This window comes from Camelus bactrianus, chromosome 4 (assembly GCF_048773025.1).
Source record: "Camelus bactrianus isolate YW-2024 breed Bactrian camel chromosome 4, ASM4877302v1, whole genome shotgun sequence".
Lineage (NCBI taxonomy): Eukaryota > Metazoa > Chordata > Mammalia > Artiodactyla > Camelidae > Camelus > Camelus bactrianus.
This window is the reverse complement of record NC_133542.1, coordinates 43,592,267-43,616,181: the sequence shown is the minus strand read 5'-3', so window position 1 is coordinate 43,616,181 and position 23,915 is coordinate 43,592,267. Positions and strand designations below refer to the sequence as shown.

Sequence of the window (23,915 nt, the reverse complement as noted above, 5' to 3'; positions counted from 1 at the left end):
TCTGGTTTTTAATCTGTCTGTCTGTAAGTCAGTTGTCTACCTCAAATGGTTGGAACACACAACAGGATTCTGAGCCAGTAGGTATGTTTTATGGGAAGGTGAATTCATATTTTTAGTTTCTTTGCACCTATGTGCAACACATAGATGGGTAAAGTACCTCCCCTTCACCAATTTTATCCATGGATTTGCAGCTTATGGAAACCCTCAGATCTTGTCAGTAACTAGTCTGCCAGCTTTTGTTTTGTTCTGTGTGTTTGTATTTTAGAGAGAAATTATGAGAGACCACACAGGAAAATCTGCACAGTTATTCAGCTGTGTCTGTGAATTATGTATGACACTTGAGATCTTGGTAGTAATCTGTTGTTGTTGCGTTAGGAATTGATGGCATGGCCTAACTCTTACCTTCTGGGTTGCTCTAATATAGTTATTAATACCATTATCCCTTCAATTTACTGGTCTTAAAATACTCCAGTTAACCTTGACACTCACCTTTTATACAGTTTTTAAACTGGATATCAATAGGCAAAAGAATGAAGTTGGACACTTCCCTAACACTATATATATAAATTAGCTCAAAACATGTCAAAAACCTAAAAATGTAAAACTCCTAAAATATAGAGCAGAAACTTCACAACATTGAATTTGTCAATGACTTCCTGCCTCTGACACCAAAGACACAGGCAACAAAAGAAAAAAGTTGATTAGACTTCATGAAAATTTTAAAAAATTATGCATCAAAAGACAGTTTCAATAGAGAAACCTACAGAATGGGAGAAGATATTTGCAAGTCATGTATCTGATAAGGGGTTAGTATCTAGAATATATAGAGAACTTATAAAATTCAACAACAACAAAAAAAACCCCAAACTGATTCAAAAATGAGCAAAAGACTTGATTAGGCATTTCTGGTTAGGGAGTGGAAGATATACACGTGGCTGATAAGAACATGAAAAGATGCTCAAATCAACATTGATACTAAGGAAATGCAAGTCAAAGTACAGTGAGATACCACTTCATACCCATTAAGATGGCTACTGCCAAAATCAGAAAATGCTGTACTGGTAAGGATGTAGGGAAGTTAGAAATCTTGTGCACTGTTGGTGAGAATATAATGAACAGCTGCTGTAGAATACAGTGTGGTGGTTCTTCAAGAAATAAAAATAACATTACAGTATGACCCAGCCATTCTACTTCCGGGAATATACCCAAAGCTTGAAAGCAGTCTTGAAGAGATATTTGTACCCGCATGTTCATAGCATCATTATTCACAATAACCAAAACATGGAAACAACCCAATGGGATGAATGGATAAGCGAAATGTAGTGTATACGTAAAATAGAATATTATGTAGCCTTAAAAAAGAAGGAAATTCTGACATATACTATAGCTGGCATATGTATGAACCTTGAGGATATTATGCTACATGAAATAAGCCATTCACAAAAAGACAAGTACATTATGATTCCACTTACATGAGATATTAAAGTAGTCAAAATCATAGTAGAATGGACCAGAGGCAAGGAGAAGGAGACAGTAGGGAGTTATTGTATATTGGGTTCAGAGTTACGGTTTTACAAGATGAAAAGTTATGGAAATGGATGATGGTGACGGTTGCACAATATTACGCATTTAATACCATTAAATTTTCTACTTGAAAATGGTTAAGGTGGTAAATTTTATGTTATGTGTATTGTACTATGTTAAAAAATGGGGGTTGGGGAAAATGTTTTCAGCAGGCATCCATTCATTCAGTGTTGTTGGAAAGTAGCAGAGACAATTGAAGGAGTTTACACTGGCTGGCTGTTCTTTTTTATTCCACTAGTATCACTGGATTTTAGAATTTCTTAAAAAATACAATTCCCTAGAAGTTATAAAGATATAGAACTGAACTAACTGATCAAATGGTATTATATTTAGATGATGTGACTGGAATGTTTTTTAAAATTGTGAAAAGTGGTAAGAAACATCAAATAAGATGCCAAGAGGAAGTAGAATTATTATGGGCAATGTGATTGTAATGATATAAAAAAATACAACATGCAAAAGTGAAATGACTATAGTTAAGCAGATTAAATTCTGTGTCACTGATAACAGGTTTTCATTTATTCTTGCTCTCTTCTCTGTATTTTCTCTTACATTTAAAATAAGGAAAACAAAAATCCACCTATGAAGCTAAACTGTCTACAGTCTCAGGAAGGATCACATTTGTGATTCAACCTGTTGAAGGTTTAGCCTCACATTTTACTGCTCCCTTAATGCTCTTACATACACAGTCTCATTTGATCTACCAAATTGCTCCTTCTATCAGATCTTTGCTTTTGAGCAAAGTTAATCACTGAGTTCTTCGTCACCATTCTCATCCCAGCTCATGTTAGACACATGAGACTATTTAGTTCCTTGTGTCAAATTGTCCGCTTCACTCTGTTCATTACCCACCTGTTGTGTATTGCAATAAAGGTGGCAGAAGCTAGAAAAAAATCCACTGAGAAGGACAAATTCTAAATCTGCTCCAGTTGTTGTTGTTGTGGACAACAGTGACAAAATTGGCTAAGTCTGGACAATAATAACAACCGTCTCTCTTACTCAGATGAACCCTGTGTGGCATTTTCCTCGCACAGAAGACCAGTTGCTTTCTCCTTGCACTCAAGTTTGACTCACCATTATTGTTTTGTTTCTAATGAACACTGGTAAAATATTCAGTGGTGCCTGAAATTTTTATCTTTTTCTTAAAGGAGTTTTGAAATGATGCTCTTGAGTGTATGACTAAAGGTATCCTATAATAAAAGTCATAAAAATGGGTCAACAAAATGAAAGTTTCAATAAAAATAGTCTCTGTGATGACTTCTAAAGGATGCTTGCTGCTGACCTGGCTTTTATTTCTTCTTTAAATATTAATTGTTGATTTGCTGGCTTGAAAGCTTAGCTTTGAGTACCAATAGATCTAGAGCTACACATTCCTCATTTTTTTCTTTTTGGATAGAGAAACTGGATTCTACTACTCCCACGAGAAATGTTGCGGTTTGTGTGCTAGTTCCATCTATATGGAATGCTGTTACTACACTTGCTGGGTTCCCACATCTCATTTTAATACATCATTGTGCTAGCAATGTTGGTGAGGAAGTTTGCCTATGAAAAATAGCAGAGCAATAAAAAGGAAAAAATAAAGAGCAAAGGCAGCACTTTCCATTCTGAATGTCTTTCTTCCTAATCATATCTCACCTCCACAGACATCCCAAGGAGGTAGTTCGATATAATGGAAATTATAAACTTTGGCATATAACCATTTTTGGCCCTGCAATTAAAAAAGGACTTGATTTTCAGGGAGATTCTTCACCTATAAAATTGAGGATAATACCTGTCTTGCAAGGATTTTGTGAGAGTTAAGTTCAGTAATGTGTACAAAATAGGTACCAGCCATGAAAGCATGTATTTTGTGAGTCTATAAAACCCCTGGATTCGCCTTCATTTTCCTGCTTTTATGTATTTCTAACGACTCACTTACGTATTTGTTTTATGTTGATAGTGGACATGATCCTTTGAAAACTCCCTTAAATACTTGGGGGGAAAAAGCTGGGAGTGTGCCAGTCCTTAATGTATTGCTTCTTAGCACGAAACCCACCCTCCTTTGTCCTACTCTGTGCTATTGGAACTGAATTCAGCAAACAACATTTCTTCTTCATCAGGGGCTTGAGGTTAGGCTCCGCCAGCATCGAGCACAGAGGAAGATTGCTAGGCTGGAGGAAGGAGGGCTGTGCTCTTTCTTGGGTATTCGTTTTTGCGTGGTGGTGAGTTGGTAAGTCAGTGGCAGGCCCTGCAGGTTTCACTGTACGGGTGGGTGAGGGGTCCTTACTGTGGTCCTTTCATGCCCTTAAGAGGTCTGAGTCTCACCCTCGTAACCTGTGGGTTCTTCCTTGTTCACTTTTCTCCCAGCACCTTGGGGAGGCAGCTGCTCCCTGCGGCTGTTCCTTCCATTCACCTTCTGTTCACCCCATCAGTTGTTAGCCACGTTTCACCAGGATGAACCACTGTAGTTAACAGTTCTTCATTCCCTGTTCAATTCACTGGTGCAGCTTCTCTGTCCTGACCAGACCCTGATGGATACGTAGTTATTAATATAGCTGACAGTATTGATTAAATTCAAAATGACTTTTTTATTTAAAAATCTGAGCCAGGTATTTCACTGGGAGTATAAAAATGAATTAAAAATTCCTCCTCTCAAGGAACTCATAGCATGGTTGATTTGTGTCATAGACTCATATGATAGAAAGGATGTATGAGATCAGCTTATTTAGTTTTCTAACTTATTTCCACCTTGCTTCTAAAGCAACTATGTTAGGTCAACTTTCAGTCTGAGCTTTAAGACTCAGGGGAGGCAACTGTATTTTTGCCTCTACAGATTTTTATCCTGTTCTTCCTTGTATTAAAATAAGCCCTACTGCCTTACAATTTTCTTTTTTGAGACAAATTCTGCCTTCTGGTATAATTGATTAAACTGATGAATATTTACTTGGCAACTGCTGTGCACCAAACACTGTTCTAGATCCCAGGAGTGCACTTGTGAGTAAAAATGAGGGTTCTCTGCCCTCATTGAATGTGTTCTAGTGTAGAGGTGATGAAGAAATGAATCAGTAAACAAGACAGCAGTGAGAGGGAAGGACATAAACTGGGGAGTGCATCAGGAGTGCCCGAGAGAGACAGAATACTCCTTTAGAGAAAGTGGCCGTCACAGTCCTCTCTAAAGGACATCATCAGGAATGGTTTGGCATGTCAGAGAGCCAGTGGAAGTCGGTATGGGTGCACAGAAGTCAGCATGAAAGCAGGTGGCACGATGAGGGGCAGCAGGTGCAGGGCCACATGTTTTCAGGGATAGAATACATTGGGAAACCAGCGAGGGTTTAAGCAGAAAGTGTCATCGTTTGCTTTGGGGGAAAAGAAAGAGAAAAAAAAGCTTTTTTTCCCATGAATACTTTGTTTCTATTTATCTTCCCTGTACCACTTCCCTGTCCTCCAAAATCAGTGTTATTCCTTTTCATGTTAAGAATTCTCAGCTCTTTCAACAGTTTTATCTTTCTTAAATGCAATGGTTCCCAGGCCCCTGTTATTTTGACTGTCTTCTGGACTTGCTCTATTTATTTGTCCAGATCCCAGAATTAAACATCTTTTGCATACTAATGTGATCTAATCAACACAGATAAAGGGGGCCTGTCACCTGATTTAGGTGGGTACTGAATTTTTTATTTTTCTAGAAGCAAACTCTGTTAGGTTCCTGACTTTTGCTGAGCCAGTGCTTGGTTAATTTGAACTATGATGAAGCATGATTGTTTTCATCTTATATTTCATTCTTAACGAATTGAGTTCTTGAATTGAAATATAGAAGTTTGCATCTTTTTCAGTTTTAGATGTAGTCTTGTTGGTATTAAACAAGTATTTTTATCCTAATTATCTCTTTCTTTGGCAGTGTATAGGTCTGTATGTATAACCTTTCAGAAATTGCCACAATTAAAAATTAAATGTGAATCACTATGAAATCTCTGCGTGAACTTTACAAATCAGCACTAGAATTCCGACACTGTCCAAGTGACACATGTGATTCCAGTTTCCAAGACTTTTTAAAAATTCTTTCATGCTTTTTCATACCATACTCCAGAAGGAGGAAGGAAGAAGGGAAAGAAGAAAGGAAAGTAAGGGAAAGAATTCACTTGATTCTGTGGTAAAATGCATAACCCATTCATTTGTTAACTTGGATTTATGGCATTATACATGTTGAGCCTGGAGCTCAGGAATGGGTTGGAAATCAATAGAGGAGTCTCTGAGAAATATCCTGCCTATGCTGAGAAAAAGAGTTATGTTTGCATTATAAGACATCTAAAAATAGGGTAAATAAGTGTAGTTGTAAAAAATTATAATACATACAAGACCGAGCTTCTTAAAAAATTAGTATTAATGCTTACCCACTCTAGCAAACAAGTGAGAACATCTAGGATGTCACACCAGTTGTGGTTATGGGGAACCCAGATTTTTTTCCAGGTCTTTGTGATGTCATGGTATTATCAGAGACTATGGATGCATTTGTGCCCAGTCATAACATGTAGACTGCTGTTGGCTCTATTAGTATTTGTCTTCTATTGTATTTGGTTGTATTATAATCATAGAAGATTTTGGTCATAGAACTTCTGTTTCCTCTCTGAAAGAATAGGTCTTTATTTTTGCCAAAGTACCCAGACAAGAAAATAACTATTTCTCAAGTGTCACTGTCTTCAGAAAGGTGAATATGAATACTTTCAAAGTGTGAAAGTGAGAATGAGGAGGCTAGTGGGGTTTAGAGTGGAAAGAAGGTTGTAGATCTGGCTCGGTGTATAAACATTCTGCCCCTTACTACTACCAGGACTGTAAGTTGGCTTAGGACAGCAGTATGCCCATACTAGAGGAAAACCTGACCCCTCAGCTGCCTCGCAGCTATGGGTAGTCATGTGACCCAGCCTTAGGCAGTGAGGTGTAAACAAAAGTCAATTGGATTGGGATTCTGGAAGTGCTATGGCTTTCCTGTTTTAAAATTTTTATAAAGACAGCTTGAGCTGGCATGTATTCTTTTTGTGTGCCTTTGCCTTTTTTCCCCTAGAATGTAAATTTAAGACTGAAACACCTTCTTATAAACTCTGAGTCAACAAGTAGGAAGAAGAAACCACATAATAAGGATGAAGGAGCAGACAGAGAGGCTGTGTGGGCATTACTGGCATAACAAAACTGCTCCACAGCCTGGGGCTCCTATCTCTGGACTCCTTGTTCTCTTATTCTGTGAACAAAATTAGACCGTATTATAATACGGTTTTCTTTACATGGAGATGAATGCAATCCCAACTGGTTGAGAAATCTGACCACAAAAATGAATAAATTTGACTTGATGTTTTACAGGAAGTCACTTTTATGAAGTCAGCGATGTTAGATTAAGCTGAGCCAAGTAAATGTCCAAAATGGCTTATTTGATCATTTGAACAAAATCTTCAAATAAATGTCATCAAGTAAAATGTATCATGTTTCTAATTCTATGGATTCCTCGCAGTAGGCCAAAAATGTTGGTTGAATTTAACTCTCTTCTTCCTGAATATCACATAGTTTATATTGAGTGAAAAATAGAGGTACAATATACCTCTGCTGTGGCTTTTTATTTTTCTCTTTTTTTACTTTTCATGCAGGCGTAGGCGTGCGTACGTATGTGTACGTACGTACGTACACACACACACACACACACACACACACACACAGAGGCATTTCCTGTAAACCAAGACCCTGAAACAAAATGTGTCTTCTCTTTTCCTTCCAAGTCCTTCTAATGCAAGTACAGTTATGGGCTTTTGGCTGTTTGCCTACCTTTTAGTGCAAATTACCTTTAAGATGAGAGCCCTTAATCATAATAGATTTAGCCTCCCCTGCTATACAATGTTGACAACTCATGTCTTATTAATGAGTATTTCAAGCATCCATTTCTGTATATCTTGTCTAATATGATAGGAAAGCATACCAATAAATCTTTTCTGCTCCGTTTATCACAGGTTTCGACAACAGGAGTGTGAGCCAAGACAAAGAGACATGGACTTTAAGAAGGTGTTGCTGTTGCCCCACTGCTGACATCACAGAAAGTCTCCTTCCTTGAAACCACAGGTAAACTGTCTGTTTTACCATTGCTAAGTAGAAATACTGAATTTTTAAAAAGTTACCCGAGTGGTCCACATCATCAATTCTATATCCATCATGAGTAGGACGATCAGAATCCATGTTTCATGGTCTGACTACAAAGGAAAATCATTTAGATACTGTTGTGTATTAAGCATCTTCTATCATCATGATAGACTATTAAGTCTCTATAAGCTTTTGGAATTCCATAGAAAACTTTAAAATAGTTTTAGTCTATTCTTTTTAGCAAGATTACTAGCAATGTTTATTGATTCTAAGCAAGCTGAATCTCTATAATACCCATGGATATTTCTTTCTAGTATCATAGTGGTGTGTTGATAATTGCTGAAGACTTCTTTTTCGCCAAGCCAGAAACTTGAGGGATCAGCTTGTCTCCTCTTATCTGTCATCTCTTCCCACTCACCCTTCTATAAACATTTCTCTCTCTGTCTCTCTCTGTCTCTGTCTCTTTGTTCGCCTCCTCCCAGTATTCTGAATTTTGAATCTTTAAATTTCACTTCATTCTCATCACTCTGACCTTACTTTAAACCACCATTATTCTCTAACTTAACCTTAGTAGCTTTCTAAATTAGTCTCACCTTTATTCTTACGGGTTCTCTAATTTTCTTTTTCAAACTCATCACATGCTAATTGTTTTTTTTTTAATTAATAGAGTGCTTTTTAGAACAGTTTTAAATTTATAGAACAAATGAACAGATAATAGAATCCCCATATCCCAGCTGCCTGCCCAGTACTCACACGCAGGAACATCTGGCATTAGTGTGTGGTACAGTTGTTGCAATTAATGAAATAAGATTGGTTCACTGTTACTAACTGAAGTCAGTAGTTTCTGTTAAGGTTCAGTCTTTGTATAGTTCTGTGGGTTTTCACAAATGCATAATGTCGTGTATTTATCATTACGGTATTACACAGAATGGTTTCACTGCCCTACAAGTTCCCAGTGTTATCCCCCACCCTCAATCTGAGCGCCAGCAACCACTGACCTTTTTATTGTCCCTATAGCTTTTCCTTTCCCAGAATGTCATATAGTTAGAATCAGATAGTAGGTTGCCTTTTTGGACCACTTTCCATCATTTAGCAATATGTGTTTAAGGTCCCTCTATGTCTTTTTGTGGCTTGATAGCTCACTTTTTTTTAATCACTGAATAATATTGCATTGTATGGATATTTCAGTTTTTTTATTCATTTACCTACTGAAGAACCTCTTGATTGTTTCCAGTTTTGGGTGATTATGAATAAAGCTGCTATAAACAGATTTTTGTTTTGAACTCAATTGGGTAAATACCTAGAATTACAATTGAAAAGAAACTGCCAATCTTTCTTCCCAAAGTGCCTGTGTCATTTTACATTTCCAGCAGCAATGAATGAGAGGTCTTATTGCTCCACCTCTGCAAACATTTGATATTGCCAGTGTTTTGGATTTTAGCCATCTAATAGAAGTATAGTGGTATCTCATTATCATTTTAATTTGCAGTTCCCTAGCTACATGTCGTGTCAAGCATCTTTTCATATGCTTATTTGCTATATGTATACTTTTGGTTAGGTGTCTGTTCAGCTCTTCTGCCCGTTTTTAATTGGGTTACTTGTTTCCTTATTGCTGACTTGTAAGAATTCTTTGTATATTTTCATTGCAAATTCTTTATTGGATATGCATTTTGCAAATATTTTCTTTCATAGAGCAGAAGTGTGTCTTTTAATAAATTTCTAACTTTTCAGTTTTTTCCTTTCATGGATTGTGCTTTTTGGTGCTGCATCTAAAATCTCATTACTAAAACCAACATCACCTAGATTTTTTCCTATGTTGTCTCCCGGTGGTCATATAGTTGACAGTGTTGCGTTTTAAATTTAGTCCTATGATCCATTTTGAGTTAATTATGATAGGTGAAATTAGTGAAAGGTCTAAGCTCTGTGTTTAGATCTTTTTAATATATAGGTTACAACTCTTCTAGCACCATTTGTTGGAAAGAGTATCTCTTTTCTTCACTGAATGGTTTTTACTCCTTTGGCAAAGATCAGTTGACTCTATATATGTAGGTCTATTTGGGGGCTCTTCATTATGTTACAGTGATATATTTGTTCTTTCACCAGTGCCACATTGTCTTGATTCCTGTAGCATCATATTAAATCTTAAAGTTAAATAGTGTCAGTCCTCCTGTGTTCTTCCTCTTCTTTTCCTTCCTCTCCTTCCCCTCCCCCGCCCTCTACTTCATTTTGTCTTCAGTATTGTGTTAGCTGTACTAGTCTTTCGCTCGTCTGTCTTAATGCTGAAATCAGTTTGTTGATACCAACAAAATAACTTGCTGGCATTTTGATTGGGATTGCATTTGAGTCTACAAACCAAGTTGAAAAGAATTGACATCCCTACTATATTGAGTCTTCCAATCCATGAACATGCAAACTTGAAATAACTCATTAAGATCTAGTTTTCCTCATGTAGATCTTGTACATATTTTGTTCAATTTGTACTGAAGTATTTCTTTTTTTGGGGTTAACGTAAATGGTATTGTGTTTTTAACATAAAATTCCAATAGTTCCTTGCTAGTATATAGAAAAGCAACTGACTTTTGTATATTTACTACATATCCTGCAATTTTGTTATAATTGGTTATTAGTTTCAGGAGGCTTTTTTTGTTGTTGTTAATTCATTGGTATTTTCTACGTAGACAATCATGTATCTGAACAAAAGCAGTTGTATTTACTCCTTCATTATCTGTATAACTTTTACTTTGTTTTCTTGTCTTATTGCATTAGCTAGGACTGGCATATGACATTGAAAAGGAGTAGTGATAGAAGACATTGTCTTGTTCCTGATATTAGCAGAAAAGCAACCAGCTTCGTAGCATTAAGTACAATGTTAGTTGTAGGTTTTTTGTAGATTTTCTTTATCAAATTAAGAAAGTTTCCTTCTATTTCTTACTTCCAAAAGTTTTAATTATGAATAGATACTGAATTTTTTCGAGTATTTTTCTGCATCTAATGATATGATCGTATAATATTTCTTCTGTATCTTGTTGATTATATTAATTGATTTTGAAATGTTGAACCAGCCTTACCTGGAATAAATCCCTCTGAGACATGATGTACAATTATTTTTACATTATTTGATTAGATTTGTTAAGATTTTGCTGATAATTTTTGCATCTATGTTCATCAGAGATACTGGTTTATAGAAGAGACTCTGGTTTATAGATTTCCTTCCCTGTAATAGCTTTGGTTTTGGTTTTAGGGTAATATAGGCCTCAAAGAATAAGTAAAAAACTGTCAACTATGCTTCTATACTCTGAAAGAGAGTGCATAAAATTGGTGTCATTCCTTTCTTAAATGTTTGATAGAATTCACCAATGAACCCACCTAGGTCTGGTGCTTTCTTTTTAGGAAGATTATTAATTATTTGATTCAATTTACTTAATATCTATAGACCTATTTAGGTTATTTATTCCTCTAGTGAGTTTTCATAGATCATGTCTTAAGAATTGGCCCAGTTCATGTAAGTTACCACATTTGTAGACATAGAGTTGTTTATCATGTCATTATAATATTATAACCCTTTTAATGTCCAAGTTATCAGTAGTGATGACCATTCTTTCATTTCTGATATTAATATTTTTTGTTCTTTCATTTTTCTATAGATGGCTTGGCTAGAATTTTGTGAATTTTATTGATTTTTTAAAAAAAATAGCTTTTAGTTTTGTTGATTTTTCTCTGCTGAGTTCCTGTTTTCAATTTTATTGATTATTGCTATAAATTATTATTATTATCATCATTATTTGCTTGCTTTAGGCTTATATTACTCTTTCCCCCATTTTCCTAAGCTTAGATGATTGATTTTAGGTCTTCTGTAATATATCAATTTTATAAATTTCCCTCTAAGCACTGCTTTCACTGTATTCCAGAAATTTTGATAAATTATATTTTCATTTTTGCTTAATTGGAAATATTTAAAATTTTTTCGTTAAAGACCTCCACATTGACCTATGTGTTATTAAGAGCAGTGTTGTGTAATATCTGAGTATTTTGGAATTTTCCTACTATTCTGCTATTGATTTCCAGTTTAACTCCATTGTGGTCTGAGAGCATGTTTTGTATGATTTTTGCTAAGGTGTATTCTGTAGTCCAGAATGTGGTTTGTCTTAGTGAATGTTCGTTGTGATCTTGAGAAGAATGTTTATTCTACTGTTGTTTGGTGAAGCATGCTGTAAATTTTGATTAGATAAATTTGATGGTGCTTTCCATATCAACTCTATTCTTACACAGTTTCTAACTGCTAGATCTGTCAATTACTGATAGAGGGGTGTGGAAGTCTTCAGTTATAATGGGTTCGTCTATTCCCCCTTGAAGTTCTATCAGTTTTGCCTCTTAACAGTCTATTAAGTGCATACATTTGAAGAACTATTATGTTTTGGAGAATTGACTCCTTTATAATTTTATAATGCTTTCTTTTATCCCTGTTTATTTTCCTTGCGCTGAAGTCTGCTTTGTCTGAAATTAATATAGCTACTCAAGAGTAGTGCTAGCATGGTGTATCTTTCTGTATTCTCTTACTTTTAATGTATTTTTGTTTTTGTATTTAAAATAAGTTTCTTCTAGACATTTGCTTCAGTTTAAAAAAAAATCCTTTCTGCCAATCTCTTTATAAAGCTTTTATTGATATAGTTGCATTAACACCTACCATGTTTCCTGTTTTCTATTCATTGCACTTGTTTCTTTTATATGTTCCCTTTTTTCCTGCCTTCTTTGATTTTGATCAAACATTTGTGAGTGTACTCTTGGGATTATCACTAACATAAGCACTCTGAATCTGTAAATCTACCTTCCTCTAAGCTAACCCCTGCTAGATCAAAGCAATAACATGAGAGTGGCAAAGAGAAGATAGTTATTTGTAGTTTGACAATGATTTTGTCATACTACTATTCACTTAAATAATAATTGACTATTTATATTTTTAAAGAATTACTGTATGTCCAGTATTGTTATTATTACTGTGTATAAAAATATGCTTACAGTTTTACAGTTACAATTCAGTGGAATGAGAGAAAGACAAGAAAGTATAATACGGTTTGATAAGTACCATAGAACAACAAAAGGTAGATGCTTTGAGAATGTGTGTTGGGACGTCTACCTGGGGTATAAGTGGAGTGAAGAAATGTCTGCTGATGGAACATGCATCCCAGTTAACATCTGAATTCGGCAAAAGTTGACAGGCAAAGACAAGGGAAGGTTGATGTTTGGGGTGCTATGAGAAAACTGCCCTATCTTCCTTTTAGGACTTCCTACCTTCAGAGCTCCCTGTAGGATCAGCTGAGGCCTTTATTAAGACTACATTACAACCCAATTTTTCAATCTGCTCAGTTCTGTTTTCTCTCCTTTCCCCCTGCCCCTTCCATTCCACAGCTCTTGATCCTAAGGGAAATCCCTAAGAAATTTTCTGTACTCTAATCTGTGTCTCACAAATCTTTCTGGGGAACCCAAACTTCATCAGTTGGTACCAGGAGTGGTGTTAGAAAATAGTTGCTAAGATGAGATGCAGGAGCTGTTTCGTATGTCAGTTAGCTAGCAATGATGACTCCATCATTGAATGGAATGTGAATATATATAAATGTGAATAACTCCTGGCACAAAGTAGGTTTGTAATAGTTAAATTTTTTTATTGGTGAATTAGGAAGAGTATACCAGTTGTTTCAGTTACCTACTGCCGTGTAAGAAACCAGTCCAAAATTTAGTGTTATGAAAACAAAGTTTTGTGGGTTATGAAGGCTTAGCTGGGGAGTTGTCATTTAGGGGCTTCCATACTGTTGTTCTCTGGTGTCAGCCAAAGCTGCTGTCATCAAAAAGTGCAAATGGAGCCATCTGAAACGGCTCACTCACCTTGCTGGAAGTTGATGCTGTCTGTTGACAGGGAGATCAGCTTGGACTGTGGAGAAGTGTACCTATATGTGGCCCATGCATGTGGCTTTGATTTCTCATGACGTACACTCCAGGATCAGAGAGGATACAGCCTAAGAGTAAGTGTTCAGGAGACCCTTACAGCTTAAGTTCTAAAGCTATGCAGCATTGCTCTTACTGTATTTTATTGGTCAAAAGCAAGTTATAGGGCCCATCCAGATTCAAAGAAATTGCTTACACAAAGGTGTGAATAATAGGAGATGAATTTCACTGTGGGAGAGGGGGAATCTTTGGGAAATGGCTACCATGTCAGGGGCAGCCTATCAAGTACTTGAGAAGTATGTGTGTGTGTATAGACAGAGGGATAATTCTAAGGACACTTTAATTGGGTGACTGTTGCTAAACATGATTGATATTTTGGAAAAGACATAAAAAGCAGGGAGTGTTTAATTAGCAATTAAATACTGAATATAAATGTCAAAGGGCCTGCTTAGTAGCATGTAAAGAGGCTGTTATCTCACCCAGAGGATAGAAAAATCATACAGTATTTTATCCCAAGGACATAAAGATATAAAGACTAATAGATACAGGGGTAGTGGGCCCACTCATATCCCCATTTATTTTTCTAGTCTGGCCACTTAAAATCTAGTTGAATTCTGGAAGATAATAGAGGACTACTGTAAACTCAGCATGGACTGTAGTACCACCCAGATATAATATCTTTGCTAGAGCAGAGAAACATGGCCTCAGAAACGTGGTGTGTGGCCATTAATAGGACTAATGCTTCTTCTTCCATCTTATTAAGAAAGAGTATCAGAAACAGTTCACATTTACTTGGAAGAGTGGAATGTACATTTATGGTCCTGCCTCTGGGCTGTATTAACTCATTGTCATGGTGTAGTCTGAAGGGACCAGGATTGCCTGGGCATCTCATAAGACTTGACACTGGGCCCATATTGCTGACATCCTGCTAATTGGACCAGCTGTTCAAGATGCAGCCAGTATGTTGGGGCATTGTTAAGATATGTGTGCTCTGGAAGGTGGGAAATAAATTCTGTGAAATTTGAATGGCTCACAACATTAGTAAAATATTTAGGAGTCCATTAGTTTGAGACATCTCATGACATCCTCTCCTTAGTAAAGGACAAACCATTTCATCTCACATCTCCTTCTATGAAGGAGGCCCAGCGGGCCTCTTCAGGTTGCAGAGGCAGATGATTCAACTCTTGGATTTACACTATCTCCAGTATATTGAGTGACATGAAAATCTGTCAGCTTTGAGTGGGCGCAAGAGCAGTGAAGTATTCTGTAGCACTCCAGGTTTCAGTTCAAGAGGCCCTGCTGTTTGGCCCATGTGATTAAGAATATGGTATATGTTGTGAGAAAACATGCCATCTGGAGTTATGGCAGGACCTAATAATAGGAGAACCACCATGCACATCCTAAGGATTTGGGGGCAAGACTTTGCCATTGGCAGTGAAGAGTCTTGCTTCACTTGAAAAATAGTTCCTACGATGATAAAGATAGAGAACCTGGCTGTGGGTCATCTAGTGATCATGAGCCACACCTGCCCATCATAAGGTGGCTTCTCTCATACTTATCAAATCATAAGATCTGGCAATATCCCATAGATGTGAGCAGTAATCCGTAGTAAAAGGAAAGTGGTGCATCCAGGATTGGACATGAAAAGGGCTAGTGAGCACATGAAAGCTGCACAAGTTGGTTACTCAGATTTCTTGTACCTATGCCTCTTCCTTACGTGTGACCCCATAGGGAGGTCCCTTGTAACCAGCTGACTGGGTACGAAAAAGCCAAACTTGGTTCATGGATCAGTTGGCTTGGTACATAAGTAAGCCAAAAAATGACAGCTGCTCTAAAACATCCTTTATCAGCAATAACTTTGAAAGACAGCAATTTGGATAAATCATCACAGAGAACTTTAGTCAGGTTGGAAACAGATGTGGCCCATGATTACAATATTTACAAACTTATGGGCAGTGGCAAATGGCTTGGCTGATTGACCTGGAAGGAAAAATTTTAGAAGATTGAGGACAAGGAGACATTGGAATAAAGGCTTAATTTACTGTGGATGGACTTACAGCAGTAAGCAAACTTTGGTGTGAAGATACTAGAATCATATTTTAATATTCACCATAGATATCCATCATAGAAGAAGTATTAAACAACTGAGAAGGCAGTGTAGCTCAACCAGTTGGCATCAGCTAGCCTTGGTCATCAGCCATCCCAGTGTTGACATAGTGAACGTGTGAATTCAGTAGCCATGATGGTAAAGATGAAGGATGTACATGGGGCAATAGCAAATACTCTTATTACTAATGATGAAGCTATTGTTAATCCCAAGTGTCTCATCTGCCAGCAACTGAGATCATTAATGTTTTTCCAGTGTGGCACTATCCCTTGAGGAGACTAATCATCCATTTTGGTGGCAGGTTGACTACACAGACCCTTTCCACCCTGGAAGGAATGGTACACAGAAGTTTTTGGATTGAAAGTGATAACCCATTGAAGCCAAAGCTGAAGTATCAGCTTTGAGAAGATTCCTTATGAGTAGGGGGTGCCATCCTCTATGATACTGTGTATACCCTTAATCAATGATATTTATTTGATGTGGTGCCCTCTTAATACAGATCTGAGAATCAGGAGTTGATACAGAAGTGTCTCTGTTTACCATCACTCCAAGTGACCCTCTTTAAGGATTTGTTTCCTGTTTCCAAATCTGGGCTCCGTGGTTCCTTAAGAGAGGAAGCATTTTCACCATTGGATACTGCACGGGCCCCACAGACCATAAGCTACCAGTTTCTGCCTGGATACTTTTGGCTTCTTGTGTCAAAGGAAAAGTAGGCAGAAAGAGGAGTTATTACCCTAAGGAAGTAACTGACCTTGACCATTAAGAGGAAGTAGGGCTTCTGTTAAATAAAGGGGGCAGAGAGAAATATGTTTATCATGAAGACAAAACATTTGCAAGTTTCTTGAAATTCTCTTACCAGTCTTGATGGTAAATGGACAAGTGAAGTAGTCATGGATACAGAAGGCTATGATGACCAGGCCATGCCCAAGATCATGTCCCCTTCCCTGGTGTAGCCTTCATTCAGTGGCTGAACTTTGTGGGAGCATAATAAAGGCCTTGCCCCCTCTTCACAATGGGGACCACTAGTAAGGGCCACTCTAGTTTTAGAACTTTCTATGGGTTGACTGAGACCTTTGACTAGATTGCATAGGAACCTGGCTTCTTCCTTTGCCTAATTTTGCTCCTTTCCCTTCCTTTTCCTTCCTCAGGTATTGATCCCAAGAGCACTCTCTAATAAATTTTATGCATACCAACCTCCATCTTAAAGTTGGTTTCTGAGGAAACCCAATGTTGAACAGCTGATTGAAGCCAGAGGGAATCCTTTGAATGCGTGATTGAGCAAGATGCAGTCATTTTTTCTAAAACTGAAATGGTGATTTAGTAGGAAGAGATGAAATTAGAGAACTAACCAAGGGCCTTGAAGGCCATTTTAATACAGTTTGACTTTATACTAGGTACAATATGTAGCAATCAAAATGTTTTAAATGAAGGAGAGAGACGACTGGACTTGTGTTTTAGAAAAATGACTGTCAGCATGGTGAAAAAAAAAAGGATGATACTGGAGGCAGGTATTCCAGTTAGAAGACTTTTGTAATATTGTATAACATGAAGGAGAAGTTGGTTGCTTGAATTAGGAAATTGACAGGAAGGAGAACAGTTGATGGATTTGAGTTATGAGATACAAGTGGGTGATGTTCTGTTTTCTTACTTGAATGATTGGGTGGATAATGTCCTACTGACAGTGCTAGGGAACACAGAAGCAGCATTGGGTTTGTGGGGAGAAAATGAGTTTAATTTAGAAATGATGAGTTTGAGATACCTGTGAGACTTCTGAATGGAGATGTCCAAACAGCTACTGGATATACAAATCTGTAATATAGGACAGAGTTCTAGGTTAAATGTAGATTTAAATATTATCAGCCTAAAATGGATGGAGCTAGGAGAACAGATGAGAGAATGTGTAGAGGATAAGATTAGAGGATTTAGGACAAACCTTGCAGATTTAAGTAATTTCTGAAGAAAAGGGTCTTCGCAGAGGTAGCAAGAATACATGGTAAAATGTAGTACCCTAGAAGCCCTGGGAAGAAAATGTGTCGGGAAATGGAAAAATAAGCAGGAGAAGGAAGAGGAGTGGAGAGGACAGTGGTAACTAGCCGAGTATTTAAGCAAGTTAAGTACTGAAAAGTATTTGCTGAGTTTAGCAGCATGTGGAGGGGCCAACTCATGTGTGTTAATATTCTGAGGATATCTGATATTATTTTGACAGTGGTTGGACTCAGTGACCTTTAAGTTCCCTTCTAACCCTTAAATTCTGTGAAATTGTTTGAGTTGTGTGCTGCCATCTCAGCAAAGAGCTTAGCCTAAGAAATCAATAAATGGGACTAAAACAAATATTGCTCTGGATATAACCGGGGTGATCCCCAGGACTGTTAACAGCCAGAGCAACTTGTAGTTCTAAGAAGCTAGCAATTTGAGGTTAAATATTTTTATCCACAGTCACTGTGTTTTTTTGTTTTTGTTTTTGTTTTTTTTTTGGCTTATGTCGTTTAATGCAATTTCCAAAAATAAAAAGTATAAGCTGAAGATCCATAACATAACTAATATAGTTACTTTGAGAACATTTGGAATGCTGCTAAATTATTTTATTTACGAAGTAACTAATGTTTGCTGACCTTTGAGAAGGGATGGAAAAAACATTTTCTTGGCAAATCAAGACTAAATTTACTTAAGTAGAACTGGATTCAAATCAAAACCCTGTAGGCAATAGAAAAATGGTAGAAGTGGATATTCAGTTAGATATCCACCAGTAAAATGTTAGCACTGAGGATTAATTTGGAAAAAGCATGTGTTGTGTCATAACTTGAGTTACTTTGTTTATCAAGATAATTTGTAATTTAAATAGAGATTAAACAGATAGATTAGTGGAACAGAATAGAAGGCCCAGAATTAGAATGACATTTGATTTTCAATTAAGTATTTAAAACAATTAAATGCAGAAAGGGATGTCTTTGAAATAAATGGATAAACTGGATATTCATATGGAAAAAAAGTAAACCTTAAACAGTGCCTTATATCATACCAAAAATTAGTTTGAGATGACTTATAAATCTAAATTTAAAGCTTGAAAAATAAAACTTGCAAAGAAAACATAGGTGACTATCTTTGAGATTGCAGATAACAAACTTTTCTTGGACAGGATAGAGAAAGCAATAACCATTAAAAAAAAATGATAAACTTAATCAAAATTTAAAATTCTTGTCAAAAGATAACATTGAGAGAATGATTTACAAATCCACAAACTGGAAAAAAATATTTCCAACACAGATATCTGACAAAGGACTGATACCGAGGATATAAAAAGAACTTCTACAACTCAAGAATAAATATTGAGATAAATAATCCAATTGAAAGTGTGCAAATTGGGGGTTGGAGGAGGGTATAGCTCAGCGGTAGAGTGCATGCCTAACATGCACAAGGTCCTAGGTTCAACCCCCAGTACCTCCATTAAAAATAAATAAACCTAATTACCTCCCCTCTCAAAAAAAAAAAAAAATGCAAAAATGTTTGGACAGATGTGTTTATAAAAGAAGATACACAAATTAGCACATGAAAAAGTACTCAACATCACAAAGAGATACCAATAGACATCCAGCAAATTTCATGGATGGTGCTCTTAAGATTTGTACATTTCTTTGCATATACATTATACCTCAAAATAACAACTGTGAATAAATATTGAACTCTAGTAGGTGGTGTGCATTTTGAGGTATTTAGCAAGCAGCATAGGTGAGACCTGCAGCTTAGACTTAAAGCAAGTAATAAAATACATAGATAGAAGAGTGGAGAGTTAGATAAATAAGTAATGAAGCAAGTTTAGTAAAATGTAGAATCTAGGTGCTGTGTATATGCTTGTGCAGAATCTAGATGATACATAGATGCTCGTGCACTGTAAAATTCTTCCACTTTTCTATATATTTGAATATTTTCATAACAAACTGTTGGAATATTATCAGATTGAATTGATACCAATGCAAGAATGACTAAAAAGTGCCAGAGTGGATATGTTTGTGAATAAATCTTTAAAATAAATGTGAACTTCTTAATAATAATGTTGTGGGTTTTAAAATATATATAGAATTACATGGTAAGAAGAGTACACAAGGAGGAAGGAAGATGAATGGTATTAAAAGGTTCTGAGTTCTTGTACTGTCTGGAAATGTGAGAAGTTTAAATTTGATAGATACTAGTAAAACTAGAATGCAAGTTTTAATTGCCGAGGTAAGCAAAACAAATGTGAATTGAAGAATGTATAAATAAAAAGCTAATACAAGGGAAAATGAAATAATATAAAGATTGATAACTCAAAAAGAAGGCAAGAACAGAGAACCATAAAAACAAAGGAAAAGATGCAGATGGGAGAAAAAAACTAAATACTACAATTGTAGATATAAATCATATATATTAGTAATTATGTTAAGTGTAAATAGATTAAATAATTAAAAGATAAATATTGTTAGATTGGATTAAACAACAAAACCCAATAATTTGCTGCTTACAAGAGACTCACCTTAAATACAAGAATACATAAAATTTGAAAGCAAAAGGATTTTATAGAAAGACACCAGTAAAAAAGATACAGTGAAGATATACTGACATTAAAGTAAACTTCAAGGGCAGAGGTAACATTAATGACTAAAACAGGCATTTCATAATATTGGGTAAATTCAACAAGAAGAAATAATAGACCTAAATTTATATATGCATCTAATATCGTAGCCTTTAAATACCCAAAGCAAAACCTGACAGAAATAAGAAGAAAAATCCACAATTATAGTAGGAGATTTTTAAGCACATCTCTTTCAATAACTAATAGAGCAAGCAGACCGTAAAAAATCATTACAGACAGATGATTTGAATTTAAGGGATACTAGCAAACCTTAATTGCTATGTATGTACATGAGCCAAGAGTATTTCATAATAGCTGTACCAATAAAGCTAAATGTGCTACTGAGAATCAGAATTTTCTCTAATTATTTCTGAGATTCCCTTGTTTCTAGAATTTATCAGACTCTGTATTTACAAATGACTAGGTTAAAATGTTCTCATAGAGATTTGTTGAATACCGCACTACCATCTTTGGCAAAGGACTAGGTATTAGGCTCCATTTTAAGCCACTTTGTAAAAATCCATGGTCAGTTACCTTGATCTTAATTTTCCATCAGTACAACTTCACTGCAATAAAATGTGCAGGTATCATGGCAACTAAATTATATAATGGAGGCTCCTTTTCCATGCTGTGAGTCAAGAATGGTTTGGACACAATGCTCAATCTTACCTACCTATATTTCCCACAGTAACTTCATTACTTCTAAAAATGATAAGAAAATTAAAATGTATTAGCAACTTCTATATGGCAGGTACCATGCCATGTAGACACTGTAGGGATCATCTCAAGTAACCATTCAGAAAAAGAGTGTACCTCTTTTAGCAGAGTATTCATATTTGACAGTAAAAGTAAATTGAGTAAACTGCTGCTTATTAGACAATGCTTTATAAAGGACAAAATCAAGTATGCAGGTACTATATATATTATTTACAAAGATAAATTTGTATGCCTTAAATTGTATACCTTAGCAGAAGATTTCACTTTGGCCTGGATATGAAGGTTCCTGAAAGCCTAGGAGGCAGATGACAAAGTGAAAGTCTCTTGTGCCTTTCTAGTTGATTGATTGGTTTCTTTCTTTATTCAGCAAGTATTTATTTATTATTTACTATGTATCAGGGACTTTGTTAATAATTAAGAAACTTGTGACTAAGATTGACGTAACTCTAGACCCCTAGCTTTTATAAGATCACGTTTTAGTTTGGGAGGGCAATATTAAGAAAACAAACAAAAAACAAAAAAACACTCTCCCTACTTAAATCAATTCATTACTTAATTGTAACTGTTATAAGTGCTATAAAGAAGTATGGGATTGGATAAGTTATTATAACAAGTAATCCTGTATCTTAGTGGTGATAGCAGAGAGGGTGGTATGTGTGTCACAGAATGTTAAAGACAGTGCGTTTGAGCCATGGCCTGATGATAAATTCAGTGCAATGGAAGTGTCTGGCCATGTATCCCAGACTGAAGGAACAACCTATATGTAAAAGACTTATCCTTTCCTTAACAAATATAATGTACCTAATGAATTAAGCCAAATGTGGCTAGAATGACTTGGAAAGGACTATATCTAGACCATGCAAAGCTTTTAAGAAGTCAAAGATTTTCTTCTTTATACCCAGCGAATAGAAAGCCTCCAAGGAATTTAGAGAGTGAAAGAATTTTTAAAGGATTATTCTGAATTGACTCAGAGCAAGATTGTATGCATGGAGGCCATTGGGAGAAATTAACTATAGTGTGGGAAAAATTCCCTAATGACCTGGACCAGCATGGTAAATGTGGAAAGAGAGAGAAACAGTGTCATTTTTATTGAGAAGGAAGAAATTTTCCTCTGCCCTTCTCGGTTCTTCTGGTTGGTCTAAGAATGAAACTGACATGAGACAGATTAACAAGAGAAAAATCAAATGAAGTTTAATAACATGTGTTCAAGGAGGAGACTCAGGAAAACTGAGAAACTCACTAAAATGGCTAAAGCCTTCGTCTTAAATACCATCTTCAGCTAAAGACAAAAGAGGGTGTGGTGGGTAGTGGTTTGGGAATTCAGGTGGGAGGAAGAAATTGACATGGAGATAAAAAGCAAATGCTCAGTAAACAAATGTTTGCTGGGTCTTGCAGAGACAGTGGGACATGGAGTGGACTCTGGTTCCTAAGCTCTGCCTGAGATTTCCCCACCACACCTAGCCTATATTCTTTGCAGATAACTCTCATGATACTCTGTTCTGGGAACAGACTATCGAAATTCTTTTGGGCAGTTAGTGGGGTAGGTCAAAGTTTCCTCTTATGACTAGGACTTCCAAAACTTTGTTGAATAAAAGTGTCAAGAGAGGGCATCTCTGATCTGTGAGGAGATGCTTTCAGCTTTTCCCCATTAAATATGATGTTAGCTGTGGGTTTGTCATATATGGCCTTTATTATATTGAGGTATGTTCCCTCTATGTCCATTTTCTGGAGAGTTTTTATCATAAATGGATGTTGAATTTTATCACAAGCTTTATCTGCATCTATTGAGATGATCATATGGTTTTTATTCTTTGACTTGTTAATGTGCTGCATCACATTGATTGATTTGTGGATATTGAAAAGTCTTTGTATCCCTGGGATAAATCCCACTTGATCATGGTGTGTGATCCTTTTAATGCATTGTTGGAGATGATTTGCTCGTATTTTGTTGAGGACTTTTGCATCTGTATTCATAACTGATATTGGCCTGTAATTTCCTTTTTTTGTGATATCTTTATCTGGTTTTAGTATCAAGCTGGTGATGGCCTCATAGAATTTGGAAGTGTTTCTTCCTCTGCAATTTTTTGAAATAGTTTCCAAAGGATTGAGGTTAACTCTTTCTTAAATGTTTGGTAGAATTTGCCTGTGAAGCCACCTGGTCCTGGACTTTTATGTGTTGGGGGTTTTTAAATTATGGATTCAGTTTCAGTACTGGATATTGTTCTATTCATATTGTCTATTTCTTCCTGGTTCAGTCTTGGAAAATTGTACCTTTCTAAGAAATTGTCCGTCTCTTCTAGGTTGTCCTTTTTGTATAGGCGTATAGTTGAGGCTACTAGTTGCTCATAGTAGCCTCTTATGATCCCTTGTATTTCTGTGCTGTTGGTTGTAACTTCTCCTTTTTCATTTCTGATTTTATTAATTTAGTTTCTCTCCCTTTTTTTCTTGATGAATCTGACTAAAGGTTTATCAGTTTTGTTTAACTTTTCAAAGAACCAGCTTTTAGTTCTTGAGTCTTTTGGGACTTGATTGTTTTCAATTTGAAATAATCCATATGCCAAAGAGACATTTTGGGATTGCAAGTTTTGCTCCCTTACACATTCAAGAAGTATTTAGTATGTGGAACAGAAAACAAAAAAACTGATTCTTGATTGGATATGAGGGGAGAGGGGAGGGAGAAGGCATGGCTGGAGCCCTAGTTTATTTAATTACATGGAGTGGTGCTCTTTGAGATTCTAAGCAATTGGAGAAGGGCAGGCCGCAGGAGGAAGATGATGATGTTCAGGGTGAGCTGCCTATGAAACTTCCAAGTAGAGATGCTGGCAGTTACTCTCTAAAACTCAAAGGAAAGAGGTGGACAAGAAAGAA

The 23,915-nt window shown here is 36.2% G+C and overlaps 1 long non-coding RNA gene across 7 annotated transcripts in view; it reads left to right on the top strand.

The window, feature by feature from the left end:
- The window catches only part of LOC123616261 (uncharacterized), a 556,494-nt gene that overhangs the window by 388,198 nt on the left and 144,381 nt on the right, over nucleotides 1-23,915 (top strand). For all 7 annotated transcript variants that reach the window (XR_012506409.1, XR_012506412.1, XR_012506411.1 and 4 more), the window contains one exon: nucleotides 7,551-7,659. This is a non-coding gene — a long non-coding RNA (uncharacterized LOC123616261). The remainder of the gene's footprint in view (nucleotides 1-7,550; nucleotides 7,660-23,915) is intronic.